Below are 15,538 nucleotides of genomic sequence, written 5' to 3'. Positions count from 1 at the left end.
AATAATAAGAAAACCAAACTTTACAGACTAAAATACCATGTGGTGGGCATTAGGAGAAATGGGAAATAGAGTTAACAATGATGAAATTATCAGAGCAATGGTACATTTCATGTTTGTGAAATCTGCCTACAATAGGCTGCTTCCACATTAGCAGGCCTAAATGTTCATTCCACCTGATCAGAACCAGTTGTTTCATGTTTTGTTTTATTCCATATTGAGCAAAATAAAGCAAAACTTGAGGCTTCTTGATGCAGCCTTGAGAAACTCAATTACTTAACCCTCCCAGTGAGGCTCAGGTGGCAAACTAGAATTGTTAACAAAGAGGGAAAAGCTAATTAAACCCCTTCCAGATTCAAAGTATGACTCTTCCTGATTACTGACCTCAGATTTCAGCTGTGAAAGACCAAACCTACTCTCACTTCTTGTAACTGGTTTTGTGTCGCTGTTGAAGCTTCTGATTGCAAATTTGTGAATGCCAAGAGTCATGACCAGTGCATTTTGTGTGTGTGTATTTCTTATCTAAGTCTGCTTTGTCACAATATTTCACCTACAAATTTTGAGCACGACAGACATTTCTTGGTTTATGCATCCTTTGGGCTTTTTATCACAGTTTGAAGGGGAGAAAAAGGAAAATAACTTCCTAGTTCTTCTCTAGGAATATAATTTCTTTCTTTCTGTTTTTTTTGGAGACAGAGTCTCGCTCTTTTGCCCTGGCTAGAGTGCCGTGGCATCAGCCTAGCTCACAGCAACCTCAAACTCCTAGGTTTAAGCAATCCTTCTGCTTCAGCCTCCTGAGTAGCTGGGACTACAGGCATCCACCACCATGCCCGGCTAATTTTTTCTATATATTTTTAGTTGTCCAGATAATTTCTGTCTATTTTTAAGTAGAGACAGGGTCTTGCTCTTGCTCAGGCTGGTCTTGAACTCCTGACCTCAAGGGATCCTCCCACCTCGGCCTCCCAGAGTGCTAGGATTACAGGCATGAGCCACCGCTCCCGGCCAGAAGATAATTTCTTACAACAATTTTCTAACTAAGTAAAATGCATTTTGGAAATCCCTCTGTGTCATTCCGATGTGCTATCCTTTGAGAAGATGGAAAACAGACAAAGAGAAGAACGTTTTTTTCTTTTCTCTCCCCTAGAAGCTTCTAGCTTTTGGGACATTTATTTCAATTTAATCCATGCATAGACAAACTTTTATTGTTTGGTAACTACAAATACCAGGCCGGAGAGCAAGTTCCCGGTGAGGATGTTCTCAAAATCCTCAAAGAAATAAATTTAGGTGGGAATAAAAGCCATGAAACTCCAGGAAGTTTGAAAGCAGCACATGCATTATGACACTAGAACCAGCTAGAAATGTTAAAGTGAAAAATACAGTTATTAAAATTAAAAAAAAATTTTAATAGATGAACTTAAGGGCAGCTTCTTTACTGCCGAAGAGCGAATGAATAATTAGAAAGTTAAACAAAGTTTACCTACCAAAATGCAGCTCAAAGAGATAAAGAGAATGAAAATACTAAAGAAAAGTTCAAAGAGGACACATCCAGACACTTCAATATATATTTAATGGAGCGTCCGAAGCACAGAATAGAAAGAATAGTGAAGAGGTAATATAGAAGTGGTACTAGCAGGAATGCCCTATAACTAAAGGAAAAAAAATGAGTCTTCAAATTGAAGATTCCCATTAAGTATGTAGCAGAATAGATTGAGAACATACCCATAGATATAACATGTAAAATTTCAGAGCATCAGAGATAAAGGAAATGTTCTAAAAACTATCAGAAGGAAAAGATACAATACCTATAAGAAACAAGAATGAGATTATCAGCAACTCTGGAGGCCAGAAGGCAAAAAAAGTAATTTTGGATCCAGAATTCTATTTCAAGCCAAATTATCATCCAAGTATAAAGGCAAAATAAAGATATTTTCAGGCATACAAATACTTAGAAAGGTTATCATCCAAAGATTCTCTCTGCAAGAACTACACTAAGGTAGACTCCAGCAAGAAAAGAAATGAATTTAAACAAAGGATGCAAAAAGTCCCAGTAAGAAAATACATCATTTAAAATAGAGTAGGAAAATCAAAGTGAATAATAAGTGTTTTAAAAATTACATGTTTAAAAACAAGCCCAAACTAAAATTTCAGATAGTAGTAACATGGGAGTTGTGGGGAAGAGTGTGGAGAGAAGTAAAAGTAGCATCTTTATTGTTTAAAGATGGATACTTGTTCAACAAATTTAGACTTTGTTGAACATACAAATTATGGATTTATATACACGCACATATATAAAACAATAGAAGAGGGGCATGGAAAAAATAAAATGTAGTTAATACAGTGAAAGGCAGGACAAGAGAAGAAGGGGGAAAAAGACCCAAGAGGTGAAAAAGACATGACCCTGGTAATATTGTCTGAGCCCTTGGATGTAGCTGTGCTTGAGGCTGGATGCACTCCTGGACTTCTCAGCTGCTTGAGGCCGTAAGTCGCCCTTTTGGCTAACATTAGCGTGGAAGGCTTTTACCACAGGCATCCCAAAGCATCTTAGCAAATTCAGCCTTCATATTCATCACCCATGTTTTTGTTTCACTCGCTTCCTCTTTCATGCTAAATGAAAAGCTCACACATTAAATTTTAACACACGTGTTAAAATTTATTTTTCAAAACCTCCAGAATATAATTAATAAAAAGAAATGAAAAATACATCTGCTGCCTTGCTAGACTCCCTCAATCCCCTGACTTTTCAACGTACTGACTTTGCCATCCCCCAGCCCTGCATGGATCAGCTATCTATTTTTCCACTTCAGTTTTTGGGCCATCAGATCCTTACGGAGGGGAAAGAAATCACCCCAGAGAGGGACATCCTCAGGGAGTTCTGATTTGTGTGACTTGGGTCAGGACTCAGGATCGGACCAACCTATAATGAGCAGGAAATCAAGGTGGGGCAAATACACGGCAGCTCCCAATGGAACCACGTGACCAGAATGGGGGTGGGGGTGGGGAAAGAAGAGTAATTCCCCAAAACAGGGAGGTGTGACTCCCCATAGAAAGAAGATACTGCTCATATGACATAGTGTGTGTACAGGCCACTACCGACTTTGAAGGTCAAATAGCATTAGATTTTTGGTCTCTGAATATTTTATAATGGCCTTTGCTCAAAAGCCTTAAAGTTTTTTTGCTGACCTGCACTATTGCCAAATATAAACAAATATATAGTTACGATCCTTATAATGCATGTTGCCAACATTCTTGGTGTTGTCCGTTTATTTAAATAACAGCATGCTGTTACCATAAACTGTAGCGTCATTCTGTTTATACATTAACTCTGACTAACCTCACCAAAAAGGTTTCTGATAAAACATTTGACACACACGTCATAACCTGGCAGCCCACGGGCCTGACTCCACCTTCAGACATTTATTGTTTGGCTCACACAACATTGTTGTTTTCATCTGAAATTAGTTTCTTTCACTAAAAAAAAATTGGGTATTTCACGTAGAAATCTGGATTTCCAGTTTTTCTTGAGAAATCAAAGGATTTGGCAGCATCAGGCCCATGTCCCACGTGGACACAGTGAGGAACCGGTGCTGAGGAAGGGCCACACTTCAACGGAGTGTCCCTGTTGCAGTTCATCACGGACACTGGCCACTCTGCTCCCCGTGCGGCTCCCTGACCTGCAGGTATGCGGGTTTGTGAGCCTTGAGGCTCACGGAGGCTTTGCCTCTGAGGAAGCAGATACCCAGCAACTAAATCATAGTCTCCGCGTGTTGTGGCCTTGCTGCCCCACAACGTGACAGGACGTGAACGGGGAATTCACCTACAGCTGAGTGCAATAGGAATCTACCCCATTGGCACTTAAAGTTTGTGATCAGCTCCCGACTCCTGCATAACATGTAGGGAGGTTACAGAGACAACACACGTTTTCTTCAAAGCCCAGGAGTCTCTGTATTAATTCTTTATCTCTCAAAACAGGTGACTGCTAATTAGCTTTCGCCACTTCCTAGTGGAGAATTGTATTTATCTAGTGCTAGCCTATAATTTCTTCACGAATCGTCATCAAAGATATTTTTAGCCTGAAGTACTCTGAACAATTATGGTTCCTAATCTAAGCCCAGCTGGTTATTATCTTACTCTAATCTATTGCAAAAAGTTTATAATCTTGCCCTTGTACCTCGATCAATTCATGAAGGGTGGCACTCAGTGTTATTTCAACTCAGTTCCTTTAGACCCCAGAAGCCAAAGTATTGGCCTGTCTCAGCTAATGCCTGCCTCGTGTAGACTGTGCTACCACCCAGACCCCACCTCGGGAATGAAGGATTTATTCCCTGAGCGACGGGGAGTGCTGCTGGAAGACAGTCCTCAGCATCAACCCGTTTAAACTGCCTCACCTAAGGTCATGCCTCCTTCAAGGGCAGCCCATAGCTATAGAATGATCATTTGAGGATATAAAGTTCTGGCTCCGTGTCCAACTCCGGACATCTAAAAGGCTATCCCAGCCCGGTGTGGTGACTCATGCCTGTAATCCCAGCGACTTGGGAGACTGAGCTGGGAGGATCACTTGAGCCCAGGAGTTCAAGGCTACAGTGAACTATGATTGTGCCACTGCACTCCAGCCTGGATGACAGAGCAAGACCCCGTCTCATAAATACATAAATAAATAAAACAAATGAACACAGTTCTTTCTGGGGTTACCTGAGGCCTTTGTGAGGATTGTACCTCAGTTCGACTTCTGCCTAATCCTGCTTCCTGCCGTTCCTTCCACAGTTGTTGACCCCAAGCAACTCCCTAGTACACCCCCTGCACCCTAATCTCTATCTCAGAGTCAGCTTTGGAGAAGCCCAACCTATGAAACTTCTAGGAAGATGGCGGCTGTGGAATGAGGGTGGCATTTCAGAGGGAAGGGGAAGAAACCAGGATAGCTGAGCAAAGGGCTCATATTTTGGAGTCAAGGCAAATTAGAAAGTAGGAAAAGTTTCTGAAAGCCCAGCAGAAAAGTTTCCACGGATTCTCAGCCAAGGCCTCCAGAGGGCAGAAACCAAGCAGCATCGACTGCGCTTCCTCTTTCATCCTATTAAAACACTCATGGACCCAAAGAAAGGAGATGGAAGAGTTACAGTGGCATTAGAAACTAGAAAATGCCGCTCAGCCATCTGCTGGTTGTCAGAAAGAATGTCCATGTACCAAAGCCTGGACTGAGAAGCCCAGAGACTAGCAGAGGGGCTCTAAGTTGGGGTGGGGGTGAACACCAGCTGAACCCACACTGCTGGCCATGTTTCCCCCTGGGGGCAGGGCAGATCAGTTTTGAAGATCAGAAGCCCCATCTCCTAAAATTCAGGAGATTACAATCAACAGACGCAGAATAAATAAAAAGCAACAAGCTATCAGAAAGATGGGCTAGGTGGTTTGCAACTCCAGTCTTCCGATCTAAGATGCAAATGAAGGATTCTAACACTGATCGTTTCCCCATGATGGCCGGCATTTACCAGGATTGCGTACAGCTCTCCTTTTTCAAGGACAATTAAAATTTTTTAAGTGGTGGGGGAAATCTATAAAACATTATAAAATATAAACAATGGAAAATCTGACACTCAAGAATAAATGTTTGGAAAATATTTTTATAGGAAACTATAATTTTTAGAAAACCACATCTGCATTCTCAATAAGATTTAGGAAAATGTGGATCTTTTGAAATAGACAACAAACATGAAAAAGGAGCTTTAGATGAGTCAAAAATCAAAAGAACTGTATGAGATAACGGGATGATTGTTTGAGGAAAACTGTAAATACGATCACAGAGTTAAACCATCACACTGACAGGGAAGAAAACTGAAAGCAGTTGATTTGGAGAGTAACCTGCAGAAGACCTCCCAAGAAGCATGAGAAAAAACAGAGGTGCAAATATGATAAATATGTAGGGCAGCGACTAGAGGTTCAACAGAAAGACAATAGTTATTCCTGCAACACAGGCCAGAACAAACAGAAGCAATAAATGAACAGCAGGAGAAAACTTTCCTGGTAGGAAGAGGTACCACAGTGTGCAGAATTCAAGTGCCCATCGTGTACTCAGAAAATGAAAAATAATAGGAAAAAAATTAATAGAGACAGATCCTACAAAATTTTTTCTTTTAGTTTTTTAAGTGTTCTGTGTAAAGGCGAAACAGCTGGCCTACAAAAGAAAAAATGTAGATATAAAATGAAACATTTTTTTACCCCTCATTTAGAGGTTGGGATCATGGATTGTAGAAAGAACAACATAGTGTCAAAGTTTGGGCTATTTCAGTACTTCCTTGTCAAAGCATGCCCTGGCTTTAGGACTCAGGAGTTGCACCTGGCATCTCTAGTAACTTCTTAGACTTCTCTGATCTGCTTACCCGTTACTTTTATGTCCTGCAAAGAATGGCTCTCCCCAATGCTGTTGGCAGCCAGTGCCTCATTAAATCTTGACATTTTTCAGGTACAGTAACGACAGGCCACCATTGCATTGACTGCTGTGAACTCCACTGTCTTCACAAATCTGCTAGTCATCTGTAGAATAATTTTTTTCCTCTCACTTTCTGGCCATGCACAGGTGTATTAGTTTCCTACTGCTGGTCTAAAAAATTAGCGCAACCTTGGTGGCTTAAAACAACTCACGCTTATTTCCTTACAGTCTCCAGGCCAGAAGTCTGAAATGGGTCTCACTGGGTTAAAATCAAGGTGTCAGCAGGGCTGGATTCTCTTCTGGGAGCTCTAGGGGAGAATCTGTTTTCTTGCTTTTTCCTGCTTCTAGAAGTCACCCACATCCCTGGCACATGGTCCTCTGTCATCTTCAAAGCCGGCAGCTACTGGTCAAGTTCTCATGCCAGTGCATCACTCTGACCTCTCCTGCCTTCCTCTTCCAATTTAAGGACTTTTGTGATTATGTTGGGCCCACCTGGTTAATCCCAGCTAATCTATGACACCTCTCTTAAAGTCAGTTAATTAGCAACTTTAACTCCATCTGCTACTTAATTCCCCTTTGCCAGGTAACCTAAAGTGTTCACAGGTTTCAAGGCTGCAGACATCTTTGGGGGGCCATTATTCTGCCTGCCACAATGGGCTTCTCTGATTTAGCTTCTGGATACCTTACTTTTCATTAGCACCTCCAGAGAAGGGTGGTGATAAAAAAATAAAAAGGTGCAATGTCAACATCTCATTTATAATTAATGAAACTTTGATGAAGGAAAGAGAAACACATAGCTAAACTAGAGTCCTGAGATTAAATCACTGGGGATGAAATCAGATAATGTACATGAAATCTCCTAGCAAAAGGCCTGGCCCAGAGCATCTTTGACTAAATATTAGTCGAATCTGAATCTGAAGTTGATACCCCCGGTCTTCTCCTCCCCATCATCCTTAAAGTACTTTTTTTATATCTTCTCTTAATACCTTCAGTATGGAAAGGCTGCTGTGGAAATTTTACTTAATTCTTGTAAACCAAGAATCTGTCCAATACCTCTCCTGAGCTGAAATTATGCACCCCTGATTTATAATTATTATTTCGATGAAGGGGACTGGCAGAAGGCAAGAAACTGTACAGTGAGCAAAGATTGAAGGGATTCTAGCTCTTCGGGGAGAAAGCAACCTCATTTGTCAATAAAACGGAGAGTTCCATTTAAGTATGTTGGATCAGTTACAATTAGATTCAGTTGTATATAACAGAAACCCCAATAAAGGGACTTCAGCACAGAAGGGCCTCGCTTGCATGTAGAATAATTTTTTAAATTGAGCAGTTCCAGATTGGTGTGGCAGCTCCACAAAGAAGACTGCAGTTTGTGCAAAGCAAGGTAAATGTTTCATTTCTTCCCCTTTAATGACCAATTTTCAAAGTGTGATGTTAGAGCGCTAGCTACCTCCGATGGTAAACAGTCTTGGTTCATTTGTTTTGGATATGTATTTTTTCAGTCTTACTTTTAATTCATAGATTTTTATATATTCAATGAGTTTCAATCAATCATAGTTATTCTTTTTGATGCTCAATTATCTCATCTATGGCCAGTTGGAAGCCCCCGCGGATCGGCTCCGGTCATTTTGACATGACCCCATCATCTGTGAGCACTTCCTTGTTTTCAGCACAAATGATATGCCAGGTTCATCTTCTGCACTCCTTCCCCAGACCAGGAATCAGCCATTTCCCCAACATTCCTTCTAGAGGGAATGGTATTTAGAGAATACCATCTGGTAATTGCTACTGGGTTATCATTGTCCTTAGGCCTTTTCAGTGGGCAGAGCTATAAAACATGTATTTTTTAGAGAGAAAAAAATAAATCGCAAGTTCATACTATTTCCAATTCAAGTTTAAGATCACAAAGATTTTACTTAATATCTTTCAGATTTCAGAGTTACAGGTCTTTTCTCTTTTGCTAAAAAAATTGGCTCCTAACAACATGATTTCCCATTTCTTCCAAGTCCGTGCTTCCCCAGCATAAAAATTACTGATCATACCAGTAACTTATTGAGTTACAGTTCACTCAACTTATTAGCATTATTAAATAAAATATTACTAGCATTTATTATTAGATAAAATAATATAGGATGCCCAGTTAAATTTGAATTTCAAATAAACAACATATAATTGTTCAGTGTAAGTATGTCCCATGTAATATTTCGGTCATTTTTTTTTGGAGACAGGGTCTCACTTTGTCACATAGGCTAGAGTGCAGCGGCACAATCATTGCTCACTGTCAAGAGACCTTCCCCCTCGACCTCCGGAGTAGCTAGGACTAATTTATTTATTTATTTTTTGTAGAGACAGGGTCTTGCTATGTTGCCCAGGCTGGTCTCAAACTCCTGGTCTCAAGCAGGCCTCCCATCTCTGCCTCCCAGTGTGCTGGGATTACAGGTGTGAGCCACCATGCCTGGCCAGGAGTCCTGTATTCTTATTTGCCAAATCTGGCAATCCTACTTGTTATGTCTTTACATATGCTATCTTTTGTTACCTATAGAAAACCACAAAAAATAAGTATTAAGCTAATTTTCCAAGTAAGAAAACTGAGGCTTAGAGAGAGACTGTAAGAGTTTCAAGATTACTCAGCAGGTACATAGTAGAATCAGGATTGGAAGGTAGAGCTGTCCAAACACAAAGCCCTATTTTTATACTTCTCAAGAAAACCAATAATTGCAGTAATTGTTATTGTGCAGAGCTAGATCAAGAGTATTATAGTTTGATAATCGTGAGATTAATAGAAATACTCTTGCAGTTCCCTAAACACAGGTCTTCACCACGCTGAGATTGGCACCATGTGCCCCTTCTCACTCTGCGAGTACTACTTAGCCTTGCTGGCTCAGCTCAAGAGTTGCCTGATGGAGGAAGGTGTCTCCAAGCATCCCAGGAAGAGCTGCTCATGACATGCCTCTAATACGGCACTTGCACAGTTTACTGCAATTACCTCCGTAAGGGCTTCTCTCCCCCAGAAGACCATGAGTGTCCCAAGATAGCGTCCAAGTCTGGATTTTCCCGGTGCCTAGCAAGGGAGTGGAGCCTTGGCAAGTTCTCAGTCAAGGCCTGAAGGATGAAGCTCAAATTCTAGGCTTCATTTAGAGTAAGGAACATGTGTGGGATTACCACTTGGGAAACAATAGATTTCCTGGCTCTCTGTGACAAATGCCATTGGAAAATGAATATTAGAAACTAACCTCTACTCCAGAGATGGACAGTAAAATCCTTTATTGTTCAACTTGGAAACAACCCTACCAATTACTTTTCTTCTTTATGATCCTACTTTGCTGCAACCTTTGACATAGTTGTAACTTGTGTTATTGCACAATTATCTTGGAGCATCTCAGAATGAATCCGTTTTAGTTGACATTCACAAATGTCTGGTAGGAAAGGAGGAAGAAGTGAAGAACATTTGAGCCTCCTCTTTCTAGCTCAACAAAGTTCAAACGAGTCGTTTTTAAAGGCCAATTTTGTGTGAAAAATGAAGTCATTTTGTATGCTAAAGATATATGTGCTTGGCATATAAGGATGTTATTCCTTAAAATAGTTCCTTGAATATATTCCAGAGACTTTGGGGAAAAAATCAACAATGTGTATTATAATTCTGGCAAATACAGGGCTTCTCTGTGCCTTTCCTCCTTCGTGGACAGCCACTAGTGATTTCCAAGGGCACCCCACTGGATTGAAAAGAAATATGGTATTCTTGTCCCTTGGCTGACCGACTTATCACCCTGGACTGAAATTCATTTTTAGTGCCAGCAAAACACTAGTTCACCGAGAACAGAAATACAACAATCCCTCTGGTTTTGGGTTGTGCTACCACAGTCAGATTCTTCAGTCCTCTTGCTGAAACTTTCCAGATAAAAATAATTATCTAGGTCAACGTCCTTTCCAAAATGATAAATAAGTGCTACAAAAGGTCACTATTTATACTGATCAATAAATGTTTCGAAATGATTGACAAACCATGAAACTCAGATTTAGGTAACTTCTATGAAGACAAATAATGATTAAACCCAAATGGCAACTCTCTTTAGGTAACAGCAATAAACACTCCACTCAGGAAAACATCTAATTCACCTTTTCACGCTGAGGAAATGACGGATGGAGTTTGGTGTGTCACTTGTACTGGACAAAGCTTTAAGTCGAAAGGAAACCTAACGGTGGAATCCCAGACATCAACTGTGCAGAGTGACTGGTATTCTTCGAGGCAGCTGAACTTCCTTCCACCCTCAGAAGCAAATTCTTTTTGTATAACAGGCAGGCTGGGCCGCTAAGCATGCTGTTGGCTGTTCCTCACTGTGTACGTGAAGACGAGGGAGACAAACATGCCGGGTAAGAACACTGGCTCCAGAGTCAGATTGCTGGAATTTGTTTCCTAGACCTTGGACAAATTCTGACCCTGGACAAGGTACTCGTTTTCCTCATCTGTAAATGGAGATCGTAACAGTATCTACCTCATGGGTTACTGTGAAGTTCAAAGACCAGGGCCTCGAACACGGTAAGCACACAATCTGTTCACTTCATTTGCTATTCTTTCTTGCCTGCCAGCGCGGCTGAAATGAATGGAACGGTAAGTTGGCATGCAGACGGACGATATTTCAGCTTCTGACCACAGCCTTCCCCCAGATTTCCATAAATAACATAAGTCATATTATGAACAAAAAATTTAATAAAAAGGAGCAGACATTTACATAGAGGGGGGTGGCAGGGACTCAGGATTTCAAATGCCTCTCTCCTTCCCCTCCCCTTCCCTTAAACCCCTTCTCTCCTGATGTCATTGAGAGAAACACAAACAAAAGCACAAAGGACAAGGCCATGCAACAAATACATGTTGCAAGACTTTGGCCTGAATGCTCCTGCAGACCCTGGTGAGCTGGGCTGGCGGGTAGGGAAGATCTCTTTCACATGGCTGAAAGCAGCCCTGGGGCTTAAGTGCAAAGCAGCTCCTCCAGTCCCTTCCTCCCAAAGTCCACATCCTGGTTTTCTGGATCTGACTACTGTTAACAGTAAGAAAAAGAGAATGTGGAAAGAACCAGCAAGTTATCAAAGAAGCAACACACTCTAGAGAGTCAGTGTGGCTTACCTAGAGCTCTGCTGGTCAAGGCATTCTCAGGAGGTGAGTGCAAGCCTTTGGGACTCCTGACTTCAATATGCCTGCCAGAGGGAAAGAAAAAGCGAGAAGACAGAGCCAGGAGCAAGAACTCTACCAGGCTCAGAACTTTAGCTCATTCAACTCATTCAAGACATACAACTAGCCTTGGTATCCTTGGAGGATTAGTTCCAGGACCTTCCACAGATAACAAAATCCAAGGATGCTCAAGTTCCTGATGAAGATGGCACAGTATTTGCATATAACCTAAGCAGAACCTCCTGTATACTTTAAATCAGCTCTAGATTACATATAATACCCAATACTATGTATTAATAAATGCTACCGTAAATAGTGTTACGCTGTATTGTTTAGGGAATGGCAAGGAAAAAAGCCCATACGTGTTGAGTACAGATGTTTTTTAAAAAAGAATATTTTCAATCCGCATTGGTTGAATCCACAGATACAGAACCCATGGATACATACAGAGGGCTGACTGTATTTTATTGATCCCCTATTATGAGCTAGGCACTGGTTATAAATGTTAAAACCCTACCTCACCCCAGGGGTGACCCTGATTGAAGTCAACTCATTATAATCACAAGGAGAACTCAAGCCCTTGACTTCTTGCACCTCAAACCTGTCCCCTACTCAGTCAGAGCTTAACTCCTTCCCTCTTCATGTTGACACCTTTGCCCTTGACCCCGATCCAGCCTGAGCCAGGGTGTCAAGGAGAGGGAAGAGGGAGGAGAAGGAAGGTTTCATTATCCACAGCCGGCAAGTAAGAGAGGGCATCAAGAGAGGAGGTGTTCTTGGTGTTGTCCCTGGTTTCACTTTGGTCACAGCCAGGTCAGAATGTCCTGACCCAAGTGGGGACGGCTTTCACAAGGCCTCTTTAGATTTTTGACTCAAGGTACAAAAGCCTCAGCCCCTCTCCCTCAGTTCCAAGACATTGCAAACCCCACGCTCTGCTACAGGACTGTCATTTGGCCCAAAATAGAAAATTAGCAGTTGATCTCAATGGGGAAAAAAGCGACTTGCACAAGACAGAAGATATTCAGGTAGACAGCCTGTACTTGTTTGGGAAATATTTTGCCTGATTTACGTCATAAGACAGAAGATTTTAGTATAGGATTATCCAAGAGCAATAATAATCCACTCAGTGCCCTGAGCTGAGGTAGAGGTTAAGTGCTCCAAAAAGATGCTCCCCTAGAAGCTTCTTATCCAGATCAATCCAGTATGGAACCAGAGAAGACCCCGTACAGTCAAAGCACCTTAAGAACAAATTGGGAAGGATCAGTCTACCAGACTTCAAGCTATAGTATACTATAAGGCTATAGTAACCAAAACAGCATGGTACTGGTACAAGAACAGAGGTATACAACTTTGGCACAGGCCGGGGAACCCAGATGTAAAACCATCCTCAAATTGTCATCTGATCTTTGACAAAGCAAACAAAACATACACTGGGGAAAAGAATCCCTATTCAATAAATGGTGCTGGGAAATTCAATCAATGCAGAAGATTGAAACTGGATCCACACCTCTCACCTCTCACAAAAATCAGCTCACAGTAGATAGTGTTCTTCCTCTCTCCAATTAAGAACATTTTTTAATCAATTAATTAGAACTTTGTATCCAAAGACATATTTCACCACTACATACTTACAGGATTTACATCAAAACTGGATTTTTTTCTAGAAAGAGAGAGCACACTGGTTAAAAAGTTTCTAAAAGCACCCAAATTGTTAGGGTTCAGTCAAAAGACAATCAGAAGAACTAAGCTTGCTAGGATGAATGCTTGCGAAAAAAGCAGAGAAAATCTACAGATTTTCATTCCAACTCAATTTTCCATTTAAGCTATTTTAGAAATAATGTAAAATAAATATTCTAATTAAATTTTGTCATTATACCAGTGTAGTATCCAATTCAAGAAGGCTACCGTGGCCGGGTGTGGTGGCTCACGGGTGTAATCCTAGCACTCTGGGAGGGTGAGGCCAGAGGATTTATTGCTTTAGCTCAGGAGTTCATGACCAGCCTGAGCAAGAGTGAGACCCCATCTCTACAAAAAACAGAAAATTAGCCAGACGTGGTAGTGTGTGCCTATAGTACCAGCGACATGGGAGGCTAAGGCAGGAGGATCACTTGAGCCCAGGAGTTAGAGGTTGTGGTGAGTTACAATGACGCCACTGCACTCTACCTAGGCAATAGAGTGAGACTCAGTCTCCAAAAAAAAAAAAAAAAAAAGAAGAAGAAGCCGCCTATCATTTTAACGAATGAACATTTACCCTCCCAGAACAACAAACAAAAGTGTGGACATGATTTGCTTTGGTCTACAGACTGGTTTAAAATCTGGGTAGTACATAGAAGATGTTCAATTGAGGCTAGTTTTAGAAATAAGAATCCTATCTTAAAATGTATTATTTCAGTAATGATAAAATTGTTAAACAGTTTTAAAAGTTAACCTCCTCCCAAGTTGGCCAGTATGAAGCTCAAACTATAAATCTTCATTTTAACTTAATTCCAATACTGGAAGAACATGACTTCTCTTTTCCTGCTGTACAGTTTTCTCAAAAATACTGCTATTCATACACACAAAGAATAAAAAATAGCTGAATAGATTGATGTGAGGATGCTTAAGAGTGAGATAGGCTGCCAGACAAGCGGAAGAAAATGCTTAAGTGAGAGAAAAAGAAGTAGATGATCTGTGACACAAGTTCAGGGCAATAGCTAGATATAAGCAAATTATATAGTAATGCAAATATTTATTTTCAGCTTACATTTGGCAAAAGACACTCCAAATTCAAACTTTCATTAACAAAACCACACAAAATACCATCTTAGAGAAATTGTCTCCAAAATTCACACTTTCTATTCTGGTTTGGTTGTATGTAACTTCCGAATCTTTAAGGGCATGCATCAGCACTTTTGAAGTTTACAAAAGGAAAGCACTCAAGGGCATCATAAAAGTTGATTATGCCTGGAAAAAATGAGCCACCTTTTTCTTTAGACATTGAGTTTTTCTTTCAGTGTTGAAATTAAGATCAAGATTATATACAAAAACACTACCAAGTAAGTGACTATGTGTTGGAAAGCAGAAACTTCAAAACAATGACATGACCATAAAACACAGTAGCTTAACTAATTTGGTCATCTATTATGAATGAACTCTTGTTAGCCAAAGATTATTTTTCAATGTTCATCTCTTTATATATCCTATCCTGGATAAGATCTTTAGTTTTTCGGATGAGAGTCTTCAGTTTTAGGTACTTCCTAAATGAGAATAACAGCGTAACTTCTGTAACACTAGCAAAAATGGACCACACTTACCTTCCATCCAACATTTCTGTATGAATTCTTTTACATACATCTTTATATAGTCAAAAGATGACTATATAATCCTAATTGACAATGAAATTTAGCAATTTCTATAAAACTTTCATGGTCTTTGATATTTTATAAAGTACTAAAGAACCAAAAATATTCAGGTAATGTGTCAGACAAGTAAATTTGTTTTAAGGTCTTTTAAGATGAACTCCTTGAAGAAAAGAACTAGGTTCACACATCTTTCTATACCCACAGACTATGTCTCGTGTCTGTACACAAAAAGTACTCAACAAGCATTGATGAATTGAAGGTATTAATTTGCAACAAATGATCAAGATCAATAAAAGTCTTAAAAAAATGAATACAGCAGTTAAAATAGATTACTCATTCAAGAATGACACACAGTATAAGGCCCTTTGTAGGAAATTTTAAAGCTCCCACAAGACTACAAGTTTCCAGAACCAAGCATGCAGTGGAATGGCGAATATTAATTTTAGGTTGATGGTACCTCTAGGCAGGGACTAAAGGCAGTAGGATCATGGAGGCATACAAAAGAGCTTATTTGGATCTAAAACAAACATTACCATTTTAATTTTGATAGAGGCAGGATGGATACATGTGCTTATTATTTTATTCTCTTCATGTCTGCACATTTACAATTATTTTTAA

At 40.3% G+C, this 15,538-nt stretch overlaps 1 long non-coding RNA gene across 1 annotated transcript in view; it reads left to right on the top strand.

The window, feature by feature from the left end:
• The first annotated feature begins 3,627 nt into the window (after window positions 1-3,627).
• Window positions 3,628-15,538, top strand: part of LOC138376025 (uncharacterized) — a 62,726-nt gene continuing 50,815 nt past the window's right edge. Inside the window, exons 1-2 of the long non-coding RNA XR_011231641.1 lie at window positions 3,628-3,674; window positions 10,489-10,952. This is a non-coding gene — a long non-coding RNA (uncharacterized lncRNA). The remainder of the gene's footprint in view (window positions 3,675-10,488; window positions 10,953-15,538) is intronic.

This window comes from Eulemur rufifrons, chromosome 28 (genome assembly GCF_041146395.1).
Source record: "Eulemur rufifrons isolate Redbay chromosome 28, OSU_ERuf_1, whole genome shotgun sequence".
NCBI classification, from domain to species: domain Eukaryota; kingdom Metazoa; phylum Chordata; class Mammalia; order Primates; family Lemuridae; genus Eulemur; species Eulemur rufifrons.
This window is presented reverse-complemented; position numbering and strand designations above follow the sequence as displayed.